Raw genomic sequence first — 24,942 nt, 5'->3', positions numbered from 1 at the left:
GAAGCCATTACACAAGTAAATCAGGGCAATTTAGATAAGAACACCTTTACTCTCGTCGCCAATGTTGTGGTTGGCAGGAGAGCCAACCGTGTTAGTAAAGGAGGCCGAAATGCACGCGTTTTAGCTCACGCAGGCTGGCGTGAGTTCTGGAACATGACAAGGGAATTAGAATTGAGAAAAACGGACGTAGCTGGTGGAATACTTAACTTTAATCCATTAATGACGAACGTCGCTCTTTATGGTACATGATTCACAATATCAAAAGTACGGATACTGGCGCCTTGCTAGGTCGTAGCAAATAACGTAGGTGAAGAATATGCTAACTATCGTCTCGGCAAATGAGAGCGTAGAACTCAGTGAACCATCGCTAGCAAAGTCGGCTGTACAACTGGGGCGAGTGCTAGGAAGTCTCTCTAGACCTGCCGTGTGGCGGCGCTCGGTCTGAAATCACTGATAGTGGCGACACTTGGGTCCGACGTATACTACGGACCGCGGCCGATTTAAAGGCTACCACCAAGCAAGTGTGGTGTCTGGCGGTGACACCACACGTTCTACACATTTAAGTAGTATGTAATATATTAAAGCTATTTGGAATATGTTGTTCATTCTTCAGGTATACAATTTGAAACGTCCCCTTAGAAAAATTATACAAGACTGGTCTATGTGAAACGTCCTCTTTGAACAATTATACACGGATGTGCTTAAACTGACACACAATTTTTTTAGCGCAACGCAATCTGACTTTCAATAATCCCTGCGAAAGAATGGCCCTGACTAACGTTAACCTATATGTTTCACAAATCACTTACCTCACAAAAATCTTCGTTACTCGAACTACTGCAATACAGCGAGCGCCACTACCGCCAGCTAACTAAAAGATTCAAACTATGGAAGTCACTAACTACTGAGGCACAGTTAGCAAATGAGAGATTTTAATAGAGAACAAACAATGTATTTACATTAATAGTCATAATATATATATATCAGTTCATGACACCAATTCTTACAAATTTCAAAACTCCCCCATCTCTCTCCCCACGTCCACCACTGCTGGCGGCTCACCTCCAACTGCGCAACGCTACGCGCTTTAGCATCCAGCTGCCGCTGCCCAACACTACAATGGCAGACAACAATGCAAACCAGCCACAGACTGCACACGGCACAGCCAGTGATTTTCAGAGCGCTATGTGGCGTTACCAATAAAAAAACGTAAACAGCCTACTTACAAATTTTGTGGTAAGTAAAATGCTATATATTTTTTGAACTGTTTATATAACATGTGGGCTGTTAAGCCATACTTCATGAGTCATGCACAGTCTTGTAGCTTGAAAGATAAAACGATCTTTCACCATGAAACATCTGATACTTGCAAATGAGCTGAGTATCTTTAACGTTGTAACAATTATTGGTATTGTTTTGCAATAGCATCTATTTAAAAATGTATGCGTCTTCTAACTGGGTATTGATAATATTCTTCTTAATTTGATTTCACTTGCTGGCTATTGTTGGGTAGTAGAGTAATAATGTATCATGTGAAGTACTAAATACCATATTCTCAAGATGTTCCCGATTGTAACACTTTTAAACTTCAAGAGTATTTGTTGCTAGGGATATGACCATGTTATACCTTGAAATGCACATTTCACATTTGGAAAAACTTAAATTTTGAAGGTCAGTTCTTTGTAGTTTCAGAAAAATACCGCCCCACATAAAAAGGGAATGCCATAATTTCAAAATGAAATAACAAAATATATATTAAATTATTGTTACAGGGCTGGCTGGACGCGGGAGTCTCGTAAGTGAACAGAGGTACAACACTCTCACCTAGTGTAGATGGGTCTGAAACATTAATATTTTCTGAAGAAAAAGAATCGATTGTAATGTTCTCTATTTACTTTCCTGGAGCTGCTTCAGATAATCGCTGTGTTCAGTAAAGTAATAGCAACTTTTGCACTGAAGATATACTTTACAAGGTATTAAGATATCTCTTATGACGGGTTACAATACAATGTCAAATACATTATGAGTACAAATATGGGTATTAAGCAAAATCCATCATTACATAATCAGTTCTTTTCTACGCACCTGTACTACATACACCACATCAGAGTCAAAATAGCATGTTGCATCCCAGTGGCAGCCCAAACCATCCACACTGAGCTCTTGTTGACTGTACTGCTTAGCTATGCAAGCTGACAGCCTTTGTTCTGCACTGCAGCATCTAATGTTTGTGTGACGCTATCACTGAGGCGGGAGTCGTGTACAAACACTAACCATATTTCGCCACTGAGCACGCCGGCAGTAGTGTTCAAGAGTCCACTGTACGCGGCCCCAGCGAACAGCCAGTCTAACACGCAGCAGAGATCACACAGCGGCGCCTGAGCACCTGCCCCTCTCTGCGGAAGGTCCTGCTCGGTGAGCTACGGCCGTGCAGCCGTGCTGGCCGCTGCCCCAGCTGCGGTCTCAGGCACGGCCCATTAGCCCATCATCACAGCGCGTAACACTCTTCCGACACACTCGACCACCGCAGCAGCTGGCCCTCCGGGAGCAGACACGTCGCTGCGCGGCTCGCCTGTTTCCTGGAGCAGATTACTCCGTCCCACTCTAATTCGCCCACTTGCTTTCACGGTTCCACTGGGTCGGATCGCTCTTCGCCGACTGAGCTTGCGGTACCACGAGAGGGATACCTGCCGTGGCACTCGTGTCCGACATCTCTCTGCAGTCACCGAGCTACGTGGTCCAGACTCGGCACTCACAGGCGGGAGGTCTGCGGTTCAGACCCCGTCGGGTCATCCGCATTTAGGTTTAACATGCTTCCCCTCAATCGCTTAAGGTGACTCTTTGAAAGGTTTAAATTTAGCGTTTAAAAACATCAATCACGCAGCGGGATCGTGTAGATCCACCATCGTTTTGACCGTCGCACATACTCCATTCACGACTGGCAGACCAGACACCAGTCTTGTTGGAACAGCCCCACTTTTCACATAAATGCCCTAGTGAACCGAGTAAATCATTCGGGACACATGTAAGGTGTCAGGCAAATCCAACACCTTCCATGAAAACCCTGATATAATAAGCAAATCCACTAGTATGTCACATAGCTCCGAATAAATCGTGACATTAAATTAACAAAAGTAATACGAGTAACGAGTGAGCAAATGGAATACCACAGACTAACACAAGTATGCCTAAATGCATGTCGTACCTTCCCACCGTGAGGCAGACGCAGTTCCGAGGGGAGAAACGAGGACAGAAGCCGAGAGCAGAACCGTGTTAAACTAGAAGGCCCTACGATAAGAGAAGGTCTGGACACCTACGGCGCCAGCTAACCAGTAGGGCCACACAACCCGCACGTTTTCGCGTCTCAGGTACGTCAAGGACCACCGCCCAGCCCATGTTAAAAGATAGAGCCCTCCAGAAGAACAGTATAGATGTTACGATAACGCTAAAAGGACCACACTAGCTGCAGGTTTTAGCGTGAGACTTTTTAGCGTCTCTGTTAGGTTGCAAACTTTAAAAACATTGCCCCACCACGAAAAGTATAACGTTCCTCATTGGATAGACAGAATTTTTGTAGGTGGAGCTTAAGGTTAACATTGAGACCCTGATTGGTCAGATGAAAACATAGACAGATAGTTTTTTTAAACTAACTTCGGTTAATTGTAGCAAGGAGAAGTTAGAGAAGAGTTGCTTCCGAGATGGCGAGGTGAGCGGAGCTATGCTGCCCGCCGCTGCCCTGACGCTGCCTATGCACCGACAAGGTAATGAACGCACGCGATGTCGCGTTTTTGAGCGCATAAGGCTTCACTCAGAACTGCAGAAGTCTCATCTGTTACACCCCCTTTTTGCGTAATACTAGTGTCGATCGTTAATTAAAACTCATGGTGTTCACATTTGCCACTTGAACTAAAAATCTGAAATGAGATGATTTTTCTTTTATATAGTTATTGAGAAGCCACATCAGCCACTGTAATTTACGACAAGTTAGATAAGTAGTTAAAGATAATCGAGGGTCACTGTAGACCATTTTGATAGTTTTCTCTTTTGTGAAACTTAAATTAAACCTAGATTATAGATGTGATATGGCATAGGTCATCCTTCGATCGATTGTAGAACTTGGAATCCCATTTAGGGAATATTCGTTCACATTTTTGTTGAACGCAGTTGGTTTTTACCATCCTGTATTAAAACATTTCCTTTTATCAATAGTGTAATTTATAAACGATGTTTTGTGAGTAGAATAAAATTTCCAATGGTGAACTTAACTGCTTTTTCGACGTTATTTTACCAGCTAACTAAAAATAGGAATGCCTTGAACCCTTTCCACTAAATTTAGTTAGTATTAAGATTCTTTTACAGGGACTGCAGTGGAGCTGACGCTGAGATCATTTAGTATTTGGTTATATCATCGCTAGTCTCACTGAACTCTTCTGAATTCTACATGTCATGTGTGGTCTGGCGTCTCCTTACCAGCAACAGGTCCCAGGTTCAAACTAGTTAATTCCCTAAAAAACACACTCAGAGCGTCGTTGCGCGAAAGTGGTAGGGAGACACGATATGGAACAATCAGACACCACCATGAATGTTTAGACACATAGCTGTCCCGGATTTTAATCGAGAAACAAAATGAGTGCAATTTTATTTTTCATTTTATTAAATTTCCGTGAAAAGAAGTTTCCTTGAAGTACAACGTCACACAAATATATATTTTGAGAGAATTAGGCCTATCACATATGGCTTGACTCGTCTTATGCCTAAAGAAAGAGGAAAGGATGCGTCGAAAAGGAAAGCGCCTTTTACCCACCCCTGCCTCTAACGTTCAGTACTCATGCAAGCCTTATTGCAACAAAATAAAGAAAACGCTGAGAAATCTGAAAAACCGATCCGAGGGCTGGGCGAAAAAATGACGCAGAAAACTGAAAAATCGATCCGCGAGTTAGGCGAACAAATAGACGAGAAACTAATCCAGCAGACAAATAAAGTCGACAAGTCGATGCAGAGAGTGTCCGATGATATCTCACAAAGAATAAACAATCTGGCAAGTGAAATAAAAAGTGATATTATGAAAGTATTAGGCCGTACATTTGAACAAATCGTTGATCGTTTGCAAGCCTTAGAACAGGGCAAGCGGAGTCACGGTGCGGAATTGAAAGAGAGTGAAGAACAGCTACTTAGGAATTTCCAAGCGCTGAGAGAAGAATGCCAAAGAAAACACCAGCATGTTCTCTCCAGGGTCCATGAGGCGGAAACGCATTGTCCCGCGTCCATTAGCAACACGGTAACGGACAACAGTCAAGCGATTCACGCACTCGAACAGCAAATAGAACAATTGAAGCAGACTGGGGCGGAGGACAACAGACAAATACATGAAAAGATTGCGGCATTAGCGGACATCGTAGGCACGATGAAGGTGACGGAGAGCGATAACTATACTACACCGGTAGCGGTCGCAGAGACCGAAGAAGTGAGTTCGCTTCTTAGATTTCAGAAGGGACAGTTCGAAGTGAACAGGCGGCACATAAATGTAACAGGCGAATTACAAGAACGCGTGGCGCATCTGGAAAGCCGCATGGGGTGTGATTCCGAACTCGCCGATAGCACTAAAAATAGCCGTACGAATAGTGCAGAGAGGGACTCCGGAAAGAGGGAGATTTTGACGACAGGGAAGAATGTATTTCGAGGGGCAGACATGAGGAAAATAGAAACATTCAAGGGTCTCGTCGGGAGGAAATGCGGGGATTTGATTTCAAACATTTCCTTACGGTGAGAAAGTTTGAGATATTTCGAAATTCGCAAAAAGGAATACATCCACGAGCATGGGTCAAGCAATTTGAGTTGTGCCTTCTTCCCGACTGGGCAAGTTCACATAAGATAGAATATATGTGTGGCTATTTGTAAGGCGAACCGGCGATTCGCATGGGGTCGGCAGCGCGTCACTGCAACTCCACTCGGGAGTTTCGACAAGCCTTTCTGTCCGCCTATTGGTCGGAAGCGGCACAAGATAGAATCAAGGATGGCATAATTATGCTGCCAAATTTGAACCAGTCTGGTTTCGGCAGCCCAGCACGCCTATTCGACCACATGCTGCAGGCAAATCAATTTCTATACGACCCATACGGGCCTGCGGAACTAATTAGGATATGCATCACCAAATTGCCGATGCACTTGCGCTACGTCATTCTTGCGGGCCGATGTAAAGAGGTTCTGGAAACGTTTAAGACACTTCTCCAAGAGTTAGAATACAATACAGGAGAATTCCCGCCTAATCAGGCACAAAGTTATTACGGAGCACAGCAGCCGTAGTACTAATCAACGGCGTGACTGGTCGTCGCGACGCGAACGGAACAATAATCTGGACCGGCCGTATAGAAACTGGGGTAACAGTCGCGAACACAGGTAGAACAACGGAAATGATCGAGGACGTGGACAGGATCGTGAACGCTACAGGTACGGCAACCAGAATCGATAGTACGCTGAAAACCGTGGGAACAGGACTGTAGGCGGAGCACCTCATGATGCTGAAATTCGGCCGGCTAACCCAAGGCAAAATCCAGCAAATAGAAATGAAAAAAACCGGCAATGACAAATGATAAGCGCAGAAGGCGCCCAATCGGAACAAATGAGCGACAATGCAAATGAGAACATAGGGTATATAGAGAGGCAAGATATTAGAGGACGGCGAGGAGAAAGAATTGATTAGTTACATTTGTGACATATGCATTTTGAATAATGTTGGTAAAAAATAATGATAAAAATGTTTCTGTGTGATTGATTGAAGTGATGTTTTTAGTTTTTTTTTTCTTTCCTTGTGCAATTAGGATTTAGGATGGTTCAAATGTGAAGATAAAAGGTTTCTTTGTGAACGAGTGAAATGCGGTTTATGGTTTTTTGGTGTAAATTGAAAAGAGTCGCTCCTGAGAGAAGCAAGATCTGTGTTGAATTAATGCAAAACTCAGGGGAATATCCGATCTGTGGGTATTATGGGTCTGGCAAACCCAGGTCACCAGCTGTTAGTAGCCTTGTTACCGATTTTCTGCTTTCAGTGCTACTATCTTTCTATTACTATTCTATATCTGTCAGTATAAATGAGAATCTCTTACTATAGTATGCGAGCTGTATGAATATTTTAAGATAGGAGTACTCTGAGAAAGGAATGAGTAAGTTTGGAATCTTGAAAACAGGATGCGATAATACGATTGTTTAACCAATGGCTTCCCAATATGCGCTAATATGTTAATATTGATGATATGTCTTTTTTGTTCTTTATAGCTGAGTACGTAAAGTGCTGTCTGTGGATTTCGTAAGTAGATTGATTCCCTTCAAGGTGAAAGAAGAGTTGTGGTTTGTGTAATTTACGTGGTCCTGAAATATTATTATGGCAGTAAAATGACGAGCAGCTTTCCAGCAAATGGAGAATGGAACGGAAATATGGATCCTTTCCGTAGTCTTGATTGATGTTGAGCCAGAGCCTGAAAAAATTATTCTGCTTTGATACTTGTCCTAGAAAAGTGACGTTTATGTGTTTTGCTGATGCTGTGAGCATTACGGCATACTGTTTTCGCTGGTGCGGGATGCACTGCAGCCTATATGAGTTGTGCCGAAGAAATGTCCCTCTTGAAGGTAGAGGAAGATTAAATAATATTGATTATGGGACCGAAGGAAAGCTTGGTTCAATGTAATACGGATGAAGCAAAACATTTGTCATTTAAAATACAGGAGGATTTGGATCTTTTGTGTCTGTTGTAAGTTCAATATGTTAAGATGAAACTGTTTTACAGAATAGAGGAGACCACAATTTTGCCATTCATGAGAAATGAATCCAGAATAACCACCACAGGCGAAATAACTGATTTGGAAGCGAAAGGTAACTTTAAGAAGGAACGAAACGGGTAAGAAAATGTATTACAACCTGTATAATTAAAATATTTTTACCCTTCTCAGAGTCATCTGTGTGATTAATTCTTGTGATAACGTAATTTTAGATGAAATTGTTTTACTGTTTTATGTATAAACATAGGAGTATGATTAATGTATAATTGCCAGTCTCTTATCAGGTGTGTGAACTGGTATAAATGTTTTGACGTGCAAATAACCATTGTTGTTTTTACTATGTATGTTTAAGGAAAGTTTCTCCATATTTATCAGGTGACAAGACATATGCCGCAAGCGTCAAGAAGAGGACGAATTAGAACAATGTTGTAGTGGCATAAACACTGTGCTGACGTAGCATTGAAGTAGCTTGTTGGATTAACTAGCAGTGGATTGAAGTAGAATTTTGAGTAATACATGTTTATGGGTAGTTAGTTTGTGGTATAGACAACAGGTGTGCATGTGTGTGTGTGTGTGTGTGTGTGTGTGTGTGTGTGTGTAAATAAAATGTGAGCCCTATGCTGTCCTGACCTATACTTGCACAAGGCATAATCCCATTCATTTTAGTGAGTTAATAAGTAGCATTTGATTTATTAAAACGCAAGTGATCCACATTAGTGGTGTGGATTTAGATATTATATTGTCAGTTCATTTAATTTTTATACTGTCAAGTCATTTCACTTTTAATTTTTTATATTGTAAAGTCATTTACCTTTTATTTTTATATTGTCAATTCATCTAACTTTTTAAAAATTGTGAAAGACAATACTAAGTGGTATTATGTATGACATTTAGTAATCACATAACTATGATGAACAATTTCTATGAATGCAGTTGAGAACGTGAATGCGCACCGGCTAAACTCTTACGAGACAGCAGGAGCAGCGAGGAGGAGGTCTAGTTGTAAACAGGCGGGTTTCCCAGAAGGACACACTGTCAACCGGGCCACCTCGGGAGCGCGGTCGACAACAAAAGAAGGGTACGCGGCAAACAGTTTCCCTTGCACCTGGAGCTAATGGGCGGCCGCACCAGTGCGACCCTTCGTGGAGGCGATGACCTGAGATGGAGAAGCGGTCCATCACGCGGAACTCCATCTGCTGGCAACGCACCACACGCACGTGACCGTGACGAGACGGCAGCGGTGAAACGACAGAAGACAGGGTTCAAATGGCTCTGAGCACTATGGGACTTAACTTCTAAGGTCATCAGTCCCCTAGAACTTAGAACTACTTAAACCTAACTAACCTAAGGACATCACACACATCCATGCCCGAGGCAGGATTCGAAACTGCGACCGTAGCAGTCGCGTGGTTCTGGACTGAGCGCCTAGAACTGCGAGACCATCGCGGCCGGCAGGAGACAGGGGATAAAGGGGCGTGGAGCCTTTTGACAGGTAGTGTCCAGAGAAACTGGCAGACTTCAAACACGCCTATCAACAATTCCTGGCGGATGCCCACTGTCAAGTGACAGTAAATCATGGTTCGATGTTCTCTGGTAGTTAAGGATGGCACAAAGAAGAGCCATTAAGTGTCATCCTTGCCCAGGAATATCAACCTGGCGTGTCAAACGAGGCTGCCGCAGGAATTTGACAACACAAACATGGAACCAAATCGAGATATACGTGACACGGGCCACCAAGAGAAACTTCATGAGAGGGCAGAGACGGCGGGATTACACGCAACAGATGGACAATAATCCCTACTGACAGCTGCGGCGACGAACCCCTCCCATTATATTGTGCCTCGGAACAGAGGAACTACTGAATGTGCCAGTGTAAGTGATTATACGGTTCTTAGTCCAATGCATATACGTGTGTTCTGTCAGAAAAACTTTGACTCGTGTGCTTTGCAGGGGTTCGATTTACTGGTGTTTATTAGACTGACTCTTGTATTTTGCACGTGTTCTATTTATTGTTTTTTTTTAGACTTCGACTCTTGTACTTTGCAGGTGTTTTATTTATTGGAGTTTTTTTTTAGACGTTGACTACTGTACTTTCAGAGCTGTTTTATTTCTCAACGTTTGTTTTTGTGTGTTGTATTAGATTTGTGATATTTTGTTTCATAAATTCATTCCTGTGGCATTGCTTTGTTTATCAGTCAGATAGCTATTCATGCTCATTGGACTGTTTTCGATTAGCCTTTGTATGGGGCATATTTATAGTGAGGAACCCCTTAAGGGTAACAATCACATAATTAATAGTAGTTTCAGTATAATGACACAGTGATCATTGTTTGCTATCTAACTGAAATATAGTAGAGTGATTAAATTAGTCCTACAAAGTTATTTTAATTCTACAAATTATTAGTTTTATAAGATATAGAATTTTTTTGCGATAACCTCTTCGTAAAACATGTTTTTTCTCTTATCTTTTTTTTGCCTTTGCGGATTGTGCATTGCAATGTTGTGCTTTATAATACTGACACTATTTTCATGATTTTTTTAAAAAATTGCTGTGGCGCCTTTGGTATTTTCATAAATTTTTCTTGTTAATAAACAGACATAAATTTTCCTGTGATCAGTTGGCTCTTGCAATGAGCAAGTACTGGTGAACTCCTATTTTCATATTAATGACACAGGGACGACTGTTTTTACTTGCTGGCAGAATTAGATCTACACTATCTTTTAAATAGGTGTCACAGATTGTTTTTTTCTCTTTGACATTGGTACATTCTAAAGATGTGTTGAAAATATTGTGTTTTAGCAAGTAGCTGGTGACCTTTTGAGTTTTCTTTACATTTTGGTTTAAGTTGGGTGTGAGAATCCTGCTTGGGAATGTCCTAGCATGGCAAGAAAATTCCCTGTACTGTCTTTCCCCGGGGCGTTGGGTTATGAAAGGTCTCTGTTGGATTCCTTTCATGTTAATTTCTTAATTCTGTTGTCATTTACAGCATAAATTCCTCTTCTAAATTTACTGTGGTGTTTCTGACTATCTGGGAGGAGACTGAGCAGTGTAACGTGTTACTTTTACGCATAAACAAGAACGATGTGTCACACTACGACACTTTAAAACACAGTTTATATGTACTTCATGTCACACAGTCTCATACGGAATCTACATCCGCTTTCTTTTATATACTGTATATGATAAGATAATGTCATTCCCCTTCCCTTCTGTTTGAGAGGATGAATGAGCAAATGTATTTCTAGTTGCATGCTGGATGGTGGCAGACAAGCCTGTCTGCTAGAGAACAGTAGGACCAACGTCGGAACAGGTAGCTACGGTTTCTAAAAGCAGAGAGGTTTCTATTCTTAGTATGGTCCTGTCCGTCCCTTGTCATGTTGGTATAGGAAGCTGCCTCTCTGGTCACTTCCGTTTGTATCTGTTAAGCACGTTCGGTAGGATCCCAGGTCAGTCTGTCAGCGGCGAGCGTCTGAAGTGGTAAGATCTCCAGCTAAGCGCGTGTCTGCTTAGTCCGTAGGACAATGGATTTCTTAAGTTCAGCCAAACTGAAAATTTAATCACCTTTATTTCAGGTAAACCAAGTTGACCACGTGAAGCATGTGGTGTAATCATGAAAGCAGTCCTCAGCTATTCTTTCCGGGAAGATTTCACAGAGAGTTAGTATGAATTTAGTATACCAGTGTGTGGTAATTACATGAAGGACAGGATTGCGCTACGAACGTAGCTTCTTTGGGTGAAAATTGAATCGGTTGGTTGTGGTTAATTTCCTCTTGCATATGTTTCAACGTTCTTCGTGTGTTATTTTATGAATGCAGTGTTGTATGCAGTCTCCCAATCTTTTCTCCCTATTTGAGGTGTTCTGTAAGATTACATACTCACATTTACACAGTCCTAAATAAGGCACCAGTTTAGTTATCAGTCAAGTTTGGTATGCTGAAATTTTAATGGAACAATGATCAATGTTAAAATAAATGTCCAAATATAAACTGATTTATTTCTTTTTATTTAAGTTGTCTTTTTATATATATATCACCGGTTATCGTAAGATGAATACTAAAAGATTATAAATAATGTTAGTTTGGTTGGGAATTTGGTAAGCTAGACTGGATACCTGGTGAAACAGTTGCGCAGTAATGCAAGCTTAACTTCCTCACATAGCTCACAGCTCGCAACCCACTTTTATGGTTTTGAATATCAATACGGCTTACACCTCAAATTAATCCAACAACATTACAAGCTGACAAGAAAGGTAAGCAAATGTATTAATGAAGTTACGTATAAAGTATAAGGACAAGTTGCGAGGGGCGGGGTGGAGAAGTTTGATTAAAACTACTATTCAACTGAATTTGCATGAGAGCTGCTCATACACTCAGTTGCCCCTCCCCCCCCCCCCCTCCCCTTTAATTACCACCTCAATTTACGCTCAATGGAGAAATGGGCGTTAAGAGAATTAATAAAATGAGCCTGTGAATGGGCAGTAAAATGTAAAAAGTTAAATGATAAATTAAGTATCACAAAGAGATTTATTTCATCTAATAAACATGTAAATATGTCATTCACTGAAAGTGCTTTAATGGAACAAGGGCACAAAATAATGCTGTTGAGAATAAGTAGCTGGCAGCTTTTTAAAGGGGCATCCCCATACCCAATATTTTGAGTGGGTCAATCAACAGAAACGATGATAATCTCTGACTGTGCGACACAGTGCCGATCGGAAATGAGAACTCTGTGAAAATTCACAGGCAAAATCATAGGTACTGTAGCGCCAAAAAGAAAGCATAGACTGCTGTGTTGTCAGAAAAGAATTACAGGTCCCTATTATTACCATCGACATCTCAGGCAGGGTATAGACAGCAAACGGCAGTCGTACAGTGCAGGCGCTGGGCTATCTGATGATCGATGACTGTAAATAAAATCAGATGAGATAAATTCCGGAAATAATACTGATACAGTCTTTCTCCTATGTGCACTGGAAGAGGCATTAACAATACTCCTGTTCTCCCTCGCGGTCCAGAGTAGAGTCCCTACCTTGTGCACAGCACTCAGACGCTGAAAACCAGCGCTTCCAATCTCGGAGGCCGCGGGAAAATGCGCCAATCATCTGCGTTCAGTACACTCCGCAAAATCCCACCAGACTCGATAGTTACATTTTTGATCCGATCATGGTCGTTGCCCCCAATTTTCAGTAGGGATCTCTGATGTCACATTGCGTCTTCTTGACTTGCCCAGTCAACTACCTGTATTTCGCGGGACGCGTGAAAGCAGCCGTCAAAACCACCGCTAAAAACGAATGTAATACTTCACGGTGTGTCGGAGACCCCGTGGCTTCAGAACTCAGATTTCGAGGACCACTGGCAACAATACTAACACCTGGCAACAGTACTTTCGCGTCAACCAAACGAAGCCTAGACGGCAAACATCAATGAAGCGTTTACCGCTGGCTCGAAGTCATGCTCGCCGTTGCTTCATACCTAACGTAATCGCCAAGAGCGATAACGGGTCGCCAGCCTTAGGAGCTGGCACACACTATTGCCCACTTCCCCTTGTATTTACAGAGAAGCCGGCCCGGCATCAGGCCGCAATAGGCTTGTAACATCTCTGAGACTCCCGATTTTTTCTCTCTGAAATCTGGTAGTCTACTTAAGAGCACATTGAAACAGGCTTCTCTGGCGTTAAGAAACGACTTTAGAACAAATTAGTTACCAAGTCCAGATGGAATTCGAATTCGGTTTTATAGAATTTTTTGGCATTGCTCTCTTACTTAGCTTGCATTTACAGAGAATCTTTCACCCAGTTCAAAGTCTCAGACGACCGTAGAAAATGGTGCAGATGACTCCAGTATATACGAAGCTTAAAAGAACTGAGCATCAGAATTATAGACCAATACACACAACATCTATTTGCTGCCAAAATCTTGAGCATATTCTAAGTTTGAATACAGCAATATTCCTTCATGCAGAAAAACTGTTCACAAATCCGCACAGAATTAGAATGCATCACTCGCCTGAAACTCAGCTTGGTCATCTCTCACACTGTATCCTGAAAACCATGGATGAATGGCAATAGACAGCCTCTATATTCCTAGATTCCCGGAAAAAATTTCACAGGATGCTCCATTGCAAATTTTTCAGGAAGGTCCGGGCATACGGAATATTTTCCTATATATGTGAGTGGCTGAAAGACTTTCTACTAACAGAACGCAATACGTTGTCCGTGACGGTGAGAGTTCGTCAGACACAAGGGTACCGTCAGGAGTGCCACAAGTATGTGTGATAGGACCACTCTTATTTTATATACTCGTAAATTCCCTGACCGGCAAGGTGAGCAGCAATCTGTGGCCGTTTGCTGATGATGCTGTGGTATTCCGTCATTGAGTCACTGTAGCACGATTCAAGATGACTTAGACAAAATTTCTAGTTGGTACGATGCATGTCAATCTAGAAAAATGTAAAGTAAAGGAGATGGGTACGAAAAACAATCCCGCAATCTTCTAATAAAGCTGTTTGATGGAGTCACACCGAATAAGTATCTAGTTGTAACGTTACAAAGTGACATGGAATGGAACGACCGCGAAAAGTATCAAAGAAGGCGAATGCTCGATATTGATTCAATAGAAAAGGGTTGCTCAGCTATAACAGATACAGCGTACAGAACAGCAGTGCGACCCATTCTTGAGTGTTGCTCGAGTGCCTAGAATGCCAATCAAGACGGATTAGAGAAAAACATCGAAACAGTTGAGAGGCTTGCTGCTAGATATCTTTCTGGCAGGGTCAATTGAGAGGCAAGTATTACAAAGGTGTTTTGGGAAGTTATATGAGAGTCCCTGAAGGGGATGCGACGTTCCTTTTGCGAAACTCTATCGAGAAAAGGTTGAGGACCGGCTTTGCGGCTGACTGTAGAATGGTTCTATCGCCATCAGCGCACATTTTACGTAACGAGCGCGAAGACAAGATAAGACAAATTTGGGCTCCTATGAAGGCATATAGACAGTCGTTCTGCCCTAGCTCCCATTTGCGAACCGGCCGCTGCTACGACCGCAGGTTCGAATCCTGCCTCGGGCATGCATGTGTGTGATGTCCTTACGTTAGTTAGGTTTAATTAGTTCTAAGTTCTAGGCGACTGATGACCTCAGAAGTTAAGTCGCATATTGCTCAGAGCCATCTGAATCTTTTCAAAAGCTTGATACCGCCATACGATCGTACTTTCCACAAAGACAGTATGTCTGGTTCTGAGTCAAATGTCTTTATGAAGTCAAGAAACTCTACATGTATCTGATTGCCTTAATCCACGGCTCTCAGGGTGCCACGTGAAAAAACGTGATAAGACCTATTTGAAATTCACGTTACCGATGTTTTCAGAGACCGTGCTCGTTGGCATCCAGAAAGCCATTCTGTTCGAGACGTCGCATTACGTTCGAGGTCAGGAGATGTTTGAAGACTGTAACAGATGGATGTCAAAGATGTGAACGGTAGTTTTGTGAATCACTTCTGATATCCTTGTTGTATATGGGTGTGATCTATGGTTCCTTCCAACTACTGTGCAAAATTTCTCGTCGGAGATATTTAAGGTATACTATGGCTATAAGACAGCATTATTAACTCGGAAATTCTTTATACAATCTTACAGGAATTCCACTGGGTCCTGGTGCATTGTCAAATTTTAGGCGTTTCAGCTCTTTCTCAGAGCCACTGACACTAATATACACTCCTGGAAATGGAAAAAAGAACACATTGACACCGGTGTGTCAGACCCACCATACTTGCTCCGGACACTGCGAGAGGGCTGTACAAGCAATGATCACACGCACGGCACAGCGGACACACCAGGAACCGCGGTATTGGCCGTCGAATGGCGCTAGCTGCGCAGCATTTGTGCACCGCCGCCGTCAGTGTCAGCCAGTTTGCCGTGGCATACGGAGCTCCATCGCAGTCTTGAACACTGGTAGCATGCCGCGACAGCGTGGACGTGAACCGTATGTGCAGTTGACGGACTTTGAGCGAGGGCGTATAGTGGGCATGCGGGAGGCCGGGTGGACGTACCGCCGAATTGCTCAACACGTGGGGCGTGAGATCTCCATAGTACATCGATGTTGTCGCCAGTGGTCGGCGCAAGGTGCACGTGCCCGTCGACCTGGGACCGGACCGCAGCGACGCACGGATGCACGCCAAGACCGTAGGATCCTACACAGTGCCGTAGGGCGACCGCACCGCCACTTCCCAGCAAATTAGGGACACTGTTGCTCCTGGGGTATCGGCGAGGACCATTCGCAACCGTCTCCATGAAGCTGGGCTACGGTCCCGCACACCGTTAGGCCGTCTTCCGCTCACGCCCCAACATCGTGCAGCCCGCCTCCCGTGGTGTCGCGACAGGCGTGAATGGAGGGACGAATGGAGACGTGTCGTCTTCAGCGATGAGAGTCGCTTCTGCCTTGGTGCCAATGATAGTCGTATGCGTGTTTGGCGCCGTGCAGGTGAGCGCCACAATCAGGACTGCATACGACCGAGGCACACAGGGCCAACACCCGCCATCATGGTGTGGGGAGCGATATCCTACACTGGCCGTACACCTCTGGTGATCGTCGAGGGGACACTAAATAGTGCACGGTACATCCAAACCGTCATCGAACCCATCGTTCTACCACTGCTAGACCGGCAAGGGAACTTGCTGTTCCAACAGGACAATGCACGTCCGCATGTATCCCGTGCCACCCAACGTGCTCTAGAAGGTGTAAGTCAACTACCCTGGCCAGCAAGATCTCCGGATCTGTCCCCCATTGAGCATGTTTGGGACTGGATGAAGCGTCGTCTCACGCGGTGTGCACGTCCAGCACGAACGCTGGTCCAACTGAGGCGCCAGGTGGAAATGGCATGGCAAGCCGTTCCACAGGACTACATCCAGCATCTCCATGGCAGAATAGCAGCCTGCATTGCTGCGAAAGGTGGATATACACTGTACTAGTGCCGACATTGTGCATGCTCTGTTGCCTGTGTCTATGTGCCTGTGGTTCTGTCAGTGTGATCATGTGATGTATCTGACCTTAGGAATGTGTCAATAAAGTTTCCCCTTCCTGGGACAATGAATTCACGGTGTTCTTATTTCAATTTCCAGGAGTGTATATGCAATATATACGAGGGGTGTTCAGTAAGTAAGGCAACACTTTTTTTTCGAAAAACGGGCTGGGTTTAGTCAGGATTGCAATACACTATGTTATTCGCCACTCTTTTGGCTATGAAAACCTATTTCTGAACATAATCTCCGTTCAATGCGAAGGCCTTACGCCTACTCATTTGGACAGCCTGAATGCCTGCAGGGCACCATCCCACTGGCCGACGTTGGAGCCAACGTCTTGCTGCGTCAGTAACCTGCCCATCATGCACGTACTGTTTCCTGTGGAGTGCATCCTTCGTTGTGAGATCGAAGCTGCACTGTAGATGAGGAAGAACACTCCACTGAAGTTTTGTGAGTTCCTTTTGCGTGCACAGACGTGTGTGAGGCCTTGCGTTATCGTGGTGATGAACAGGCTGAAGTCGTTTCTTGAGTTTCCTGAGGGTAGCACAGTACACTTCAGATTTGACCGTCGCAGCATGAAGGAGGATGTCATACAGAATAGCCCCTGAAACGCCCAGATTAAGTCCGCAGGACAGAACAGGTAGTTGGAATTGTGGAAAGGGGCCAAAAGGGGGCTGTCAGTTATACTCAAACACATATAACTTTATTTACTTATACAAACAATACAGCAGAAATTTTTGAACTTGGTTATCGGCAGAATAGGCCACACTATTTATGCATTAAGGACACATCCATTTAAATTTAAAAACGACTGAAAGCCATTAACTTAAAATTCAGACTCAAAACAGAATATTTAGAAGGCAGAAGGCCTCACATAAGTAAGTTCTATAACTTGGCTGAAGGCCCAATAAATTTAACACCTGAAAAGCAAACAAGTTTAATTTAAAGACGGCTGAAGGCGCATGATTTAAGACTGCAGGTAAAATTAATTTAAAAAAAACACAAGGCAGAAGGCCTTATCTTCAATTAGGCTCGAGGCGCCACACAGTCTGATACTTGAAAGACAAGAGCTCAAATTTAAAAACGGCTGAAGGCACATTACTTGAAACAACTAAAATAATTTTTAGTAGGCAGAAGGCCCAAAGCTGTATCTTTATACAATATTTCACACAGGCTGAAGGCCCAAACAATCTAAGTTTTAACAAGTAAGGAATTTAAATTTTAAAGTAAGGCCCATTATTGAAAAACACAACTACAATACATTTCCAAAAGGCAGAAGGCCCAAAGCTTTATCCAAAAATATTTTAAATAGGCTGAAGGTCCAAACAAAGCAAGACTTGACAAGTAAGGAACTTTCAGTTTTAAAGCGGATGAAGGCCCATTATTTAAAACGCAAGTAAAATCATACAAATTCAAACCATCGGCTATAAGTCATTAAAATACACAATCAAACACCAATAAGAAAAGGCATTACAGCCAACGGCGCTCAAAACTTTTCGGGGTCGGTCTGCACTTGAAATATAAACATTCGCTTAGGGGAGACAGCTGGTCGGCCCAACTATATCCGATTCGCCGGCAACCCAACCAAGAAACAGTCAACGGACCCACCGACAAGACAACTTGCTTTCCACCCGACCAGTGTACAAGGAACTCCAAAGCCAAAACGTAAGAGGTGTAGCCGCCCATAACCAAGTATGCATAAGCTGTCAAAACTACACACACGTGTTGGACAGCGACAACACGGTGAGCAAATGACACTGCCAGAATTTTACGTCAGCGGCCAGGGCAGGTAACCGGAACGCTAACGGCCACAAGGCAGAAAATTTCACTTTGACTTGAAATAACCAAAATAGAGTTAAACTCCACCAGATGGTGGCCAAACTTTCGCCAACTCGAACACTCGCTGTTGCTCGCGGAAATGTCCCAACAGCCAACAACGAGAACCAAACGGCACAATGTGAACAGACTGGCTTCCGTAATTAAAGCACCACTCAACTTTGGTGTCCAGGGAAGGTGAGCCACGGACCTCGTGGCAATGGGAACAGCCGCACACACTCCGACACTGCGTAGAGACCGCCAGGAGGCCCGCCCAGCTTGCTGCGCCGCGCGGAGGCTTCCTGGCTGATCCACACCAACCGACCGACGGCCACACATCAGCACGGAGGCAGCGCTAACTGAACAGTCGACATCGCGAACACTTGCACGAAGGACTAGACAATGCTAACGGCAGCGACTGTGCAACAACAAGGGCGAATCACGGGTCGGCACACGCAGGCAACCCGTAAGCGATCGCCGGCCGACACACACGCCGTCTGGCAAGGCGGCTGACAGACCAGCAGGGGTGGTCCGCGCTCCAGTGACAGGTGCCGGCAGCCGTCGGGCGGGTCACGGCCGTCCGGACCTCACTGCGGCCTCGTCCTAAGTCAAACGCTGCCAGGTCCGAACTGCACTGCCAGCGCCTCCCAACTCACTGGCAGATCCGAACTAGCTCCGACCACACGACAACCGGGAAGTAACATCAGTCAGCAAAGATAATACGCCAGGGCTTATAGCGATAAGCGCCGCTGCTGCCGCTCACGGATCGGCAGGGCGGCAACTCATCGACACCAGAAATTGAAATTGACATAAGGAGGTGGTAGGACAGTAAAGAAAAGGATATCAAATTAGATACGGCACGAACACGAGCCATACACGGCTAAGCCTCTTCAGTGTCGAGAAGACCATCCCCATAACTTTACCGGTTGAAGTTGCGGCTTTGAACATTTTCTTTGGAGAAGAGGTGGTGCATGACTGCAGGTTTTGTTTCCGGTTGGAAGTGATGAACCTTTGTCTCATCGCCTGTGACGATGTTCGACAAAAAATTGTCACGATCAGCTTCGTAATGCGCAAGCAAGTCCGCAGAGATGGCCCTTGGTTGCTCTTCATGGTCTTCAGCCAGGCATCGAGGAACCCAGTGGGCACACACCTCTGAGTACTCCAGCTGATGGACGAATGTGTCAGCACTACCAACAGAGACGTCGAGTTGCGTAGCGAGATGACGGATTGTGATGCGTCCATCACCTCGGGTGAGAGTGTCCGCACGTTCCAACATCGCAGGAGTCGCAGCTGTGGAACGCCGGATATCAGACAGGTATGCGCAGCCTTTTTGCGGTGCTGACGGACGCCTCGCTCAACGACTCTCCATGCGCTCGTTCATTGCTAGGTCCCGGCAGACATTCTTCGAGAGCCTATTAATATCTGCAATGCCCCGGTTTCCCGCCAAAAGAAACTCACAGCTCTCTGCTCGGAACGCACCTCCGTACAGACGTCATTTTGAAGCTTACATATAGCGCCGCCACCTATCGGAGCTTCAGAAAGCTATAGGTGCTGAAATCGGAATATTCCACTATGGCCCACAACAAATTCTGCATTTTTTCAACTGAAATCGGGCGAGGAAAAAATGTGTTGCATTTCTTACTTAACGCCCTAGCATATAGATATAAATCACTTTTGCAGTTTTGCAATTATCCTGGATTTACCTTGGTGAAGGAACATTTGATGGGCGCGGTTCAGCATTTCTTTTGTTGCTTTCCTACCCTGAGTTTTAGTCCCTACGATATCCATGAGTGGCTGACAATTCAGCTGCGGAATAGGATGACTTGTTGTCGGAGCAGGTGGTCTTCTGGGATTTGCCACCGATGGTGGAGGAAACCTTCCACCGCCACCATCACTGAATGCTGTGGACGTTCCAGCGACATGTGCAGCTCCAGGCGGGCACCCCTCAAGACCAGATTGCTGCAAAACTTTTTTAGCCAATGAACTCTGTGTGGAGAGTCTCGTTCTCGTTACATCTTTTCTACACTTGCTGTTCTTATCCTGCTCATCGCAAACATCTTGGCGAGAGGGGTCTCGAAAATTTGCAGGGGGGCTGAAGATACTCCTAGAAATATTAAGAAGTCGCACTTATGCTTAATCCACGCTGACGAGCATTTTAGAAAATGTGTTCAGATGTTTAGTTTCTACTCAAAGCAGCTAACAATCAAAGTAACTTATATGGAGGGGGGGGAAATAAATACCTAAACTCGACAAACATAACCAATTACTGAGTCTAAAGCACTGCACGAAAACTATCGGACAGCCTGCCTTCCGTTGGCTCCCTAATATACTTTCATTTAATTCTAACTGTTTTACGAAGTTGCTGAAGTTTCGACGTCAACGTAACTTTCCGAGTACAGTTGGCAATTGAGCGTTCTGCATACAAGCGGCCTACGTTGTCCGTTTTGAGCAGTTTTGGCTAAAGTTGACTGTGAGACTTCGCTTATTAAAATCAATCACTGTACCGTCAGTGATTGTGTAGCGAGCCTTCTTCGTCTCCCTCAGAGGCGCATTTCTGTTGCTAGGAAGTCTTTAGTCTGGAACAACCAGACCAGGATAATTTGTTTCGGGCTATACTCGAGACATTATCGTCACCACGACGGGACGTCGAAGCAACCAGTCATCACCTCTGGTATGCCAGATCGTGTCCTTGCATATAGGAACACAGCTTGGTAATGTATGTCCGCAGCACCAGCAGAGTAGGGAATTTTGCTATGTGACAATCAGAGCTGAGTAGAGCTCTTCTCTAACGTGGTTCTGTCTTCGGTGTTCATTGTCTGAATTCTCACTACTGTAATAGCAATTAATGTTGGGTTGGCTAGGTGTTTCTCTTAAGATTTGAGTAGGAAGGAATTAGCTCCATATACCACTTGGTCATAAATGTCACAATCTAGTTTATGTACAACCTCACCTTCACAGCATTTATTTGAGTATCTAATTTGACGTATTGTAAATGTTTCATGTGTTTTGTTTATTATTTTGAGTTTAGTCGTAATAAATCAAATTGTTATTTTGGGCAGAACTTTCATTCTGTTGATAGGCTGAGCAACCCTTTCATTTTTCACTACGTTAATAAAACTTTCCTTTATCAAATTAATTTATGTCAAATTAAATTATTGCAGCTGCCAATCTCTTCGCTACTCCACTTGCAGGGTCGATTACAGTCAGTTCGCGTTTCTGCTTAATCCATGTGCAACAGCAAAAGTAGGAGTTAGAAAAGGGGGGCTTAGAGCATCAGTTCCATATGAAGATTCTAGAAGAATTTAGAGTTAAATAAACTGCTAGCCCCGGCACCTCGCAAAAGTACATGTTTCTCTGCAACTCGGCCTGGAATCCCACTGACTGGAATATATTTGTCTCCAGCAATGAGTTCCGCCTGGAACTGAACCCCGACGACCAGCGAAGAGATGTCTGGAGACGCCCCGGACAGTGGTCGGATACCACCAGGCTATCGCCCGCCATACGGCCCAACCTAAAGAGCTGGTCTGGGGTGCCATTTCTTTTCGTATCAGGACTCCTTTGGCTCTCATCCGTGACACCCTTACGGCACAGTGCTACGTCGCTGACATTCTACTCCCTGTTCAGTTGCCCTTCATGGCAAGTCATCCTGGGCTTACATTTCATCAGGATAATGCACGCCCGTCCACGGTGAGAGTTTCCACTGCTTGTCTTTATGCTTGCCGATACCTGCTTTGGCCAGCAAGGTCGTCGGGTCTCTCTCCAATGGAGAACGTTTGGAGCAGTGTGGGCAAGGACCTCGAACTCGCTCGGGATTTCGATGACCTAAGGCGCCAGTTGCACAGAATTTGGCACGATGTCCCTCAGAAGGACATCGAAGAACTCTGGCAACCCATGCCAAGCCGAATAACTGCTTGTTTAAGCGCCAAAGATGGACCAGCGCTTTATTGACTTGCTCAGTTTGTGAAACTCTCTCTCTTGAATAAATCGTTTTATTTTTCTCAATTTGTACTCATTTTTCTGTCTGTACATGTACATAACATTTACCGATTTCCGCTCCATTCGGATAAATCCTTCAGGGTGTGTCTTTTTTTCGTGTTTTTGTCGTGGTCTTCAGGCTGTAGACTGGTATGATGCAGCTCTCCATGGTACAAGGCTCTTCATCTCCGAGTAACTACTGCAACCTACATCCTTCTGAATCTGCTTGTGTATTCATCTCTTGGCCTCCCTCTACAATTTTTCCCTCACGCTTCCCTCCAATACTAAACTCACCAATTTAATATGCCTCAGAACGTGCCCTACCAACCGATCCCTTCTTCTAGTCAAGTTGTGCCACAAAGACCTCTTCTCCGCAATTCTGTTCAGTACCTCCTCATTAGTTAAGTGATTCTTCTCAAGCATCACGTTTCAAAACCTATTATCATCTTGGCTATACTATTTATTGTCCATGTTTCACGTCCACACATAGCTACACTCCGTACAAATTCTTTCACAAAAGACTACTTGAGACTAAAATCTAAACTCGATGTTAGCACATTTCTCTTCTTCTGAAACGCTTTCCTTTCCATTGCCAGTCAACATTTTATATCCTCTCTACTTCGACCATCACCCGTTATTTTGCTTGCAAATAACAAAATTCATTTACTACTTTAAGCGGCTCATTTCCTAATCTAATTCCGTCAAAATCACCTGATTTAATTCGACTGTATTCCATTCTCCTCGTTTTGCTTTTGTTGATGTTCATCTTATATCCTCCTTTCAAGACACTGTCCATCCGTTCAGATGCTCTTACACGTCCTTTGCTGTCTCTGACAGAATTACAATGTCGTCGATAAACCTCTTTTTTTTATTTCCTCTCCATGGACTTTAATTTCTACTCCAAATTTTTGTTTTGTTACCTTTACTGCTTGCTCAGTACACAGATTGAATAACATCGTGGATATGCTACAACCCTGTATCATTCCCTTCTCAACCACTGCTTGCCTTTCATGCCACTCGACTCATGTAACAGCAGTCTGGCTGCTGTACAATTTGTAAATAGAGTTTTGCCCCCAGTATTTTACCCCTGCCATCTTCAGAATTTGAAAGAGAGTATTCCAGTCAACATTGTCAAAAGTTTTCTCTAAGTATACAAATTCTAGAAACGTAGGTTTGCCTTCCTTAACCTATCTTCTAATATAAGTCGTAGGGTCAGTATTGTCTTGTGTGTTCCAACATTTCGACGGAATCCCAACTGATTTTCCCCGAGGTCGGCTTCTACCAGTTTTACCATTTGTTTGTAAAGCATTCATGTTAGTATTTTGCAACCATGACGTACTTAACTGATAGTTTGGTAATTTTCACACCTGTCAACACCTTTTTTTGGGGGTGTTGGAATTATTTTATTCTTATTGAAGTCTGAAGGTATTTCGCCTGTCTCATACATCTTGCTCACCAGATGCGTGTCATGGCTAGTTCTCCTACGGTTATCAGTAGCTCTAATGGAATGTAGCCTACTCGCGGGGCCTTCTTTCGACTTAGGTCTTTCAATGCTTATCCAAATTCTTCACACAGCATCATGTCTCCCTTCTCATCTTACTCTACGTCCTATTCCATTTTCCATAACATTGCTCTCAAGTGTATCTGCCTTGCATAGGCCCTCTGTATATATATATATATATATATATATATATATATATATATATATATATATATATATATATATATATATATGAAGATAGTAACTGTTCTCGAAAGAATAGATACCATAGATGACAGTGCAGCTTCTCTAGAATATATGATAATTACTTGAAACCCTCATCTGACGCCAGGTGTTGTTGATATACCTCGATGGGGACAGCTGAAAATGTGTGTCCCGACCGGGACTCGAACCCGGGAGCTCCTGCTTACATGGCAGACGCTCTATCCATCTGAGCCACCGAGGACACAGATGAATAGTGCGACTACAGGGTCTTATCCCTTGCACGCTTCCCGTGAAACCCACATTCCCAACTGTCCACAAGGTACAAGGGATAAGTCCCTGCAGTTGCGCTATTCTTCTGTGTCCTCGGTGACTCGGATGGATAGAGCGTCTGCCACGTAAGCACGAGATCCCGCGTTCGAGTCCCAGTCGGGGTACACATTTTCACTTGTCCCCAACGAAGTATATCAACAACACCTGTCGGCAGCTGAGAGTTTCAATTAATTATCATTTACTCTTTAATTTTTCTGTAAATTTTGGGGGGTTTGTGGTAAGATCTTACGTGACCAGACTGCTGAGGTCATTGGTTCCTAAGCTTAACCACTACTTAATCTAACTTAAACTAAGTTACGCTGAGAACAGCATACACAGTCATACCCGAGGGAGGACT

At 43.9% G+C, this 24,942-nt stretch overlaps 1 non-coding gene across 1 annotated transcript; it reads right to left on the bottom strand.

The window, feature by feature from the left end:
• Window positions 1-24,442: 24,442 nt before the first annotated feature.
• On the bottom strand, window positions 24,443-24,517 carry Trnat-ugu (transfer RNA threonine (anticodon UGU)). Its single transcript has one exon. It is a non-coding gene; the product is annotated as a tRNA-Thr (tRNA).
• Between the last annotated feature and the right edge of the window lie 425 nt (window positions 24,518-24,942).

Source organism: Schistocerca gregaria, chromosome 7, assembly GCF_023897955.1.
Source record: "Schistocerca gregaria isolate iqSchGreg1 chromosome 7, iqSchGreg1.2, whole genome shotgun sequence".
Classification (NCBI taxonomy): Eukaryota; Metazoa; Arthropoda; class Insecta; order Orthoptera; family Acrididae; genus Schistocerca; species Schistocerca gregaria.
This window is presented reverse-complemented; position numbering and strand designations above follow the sequence as displayed.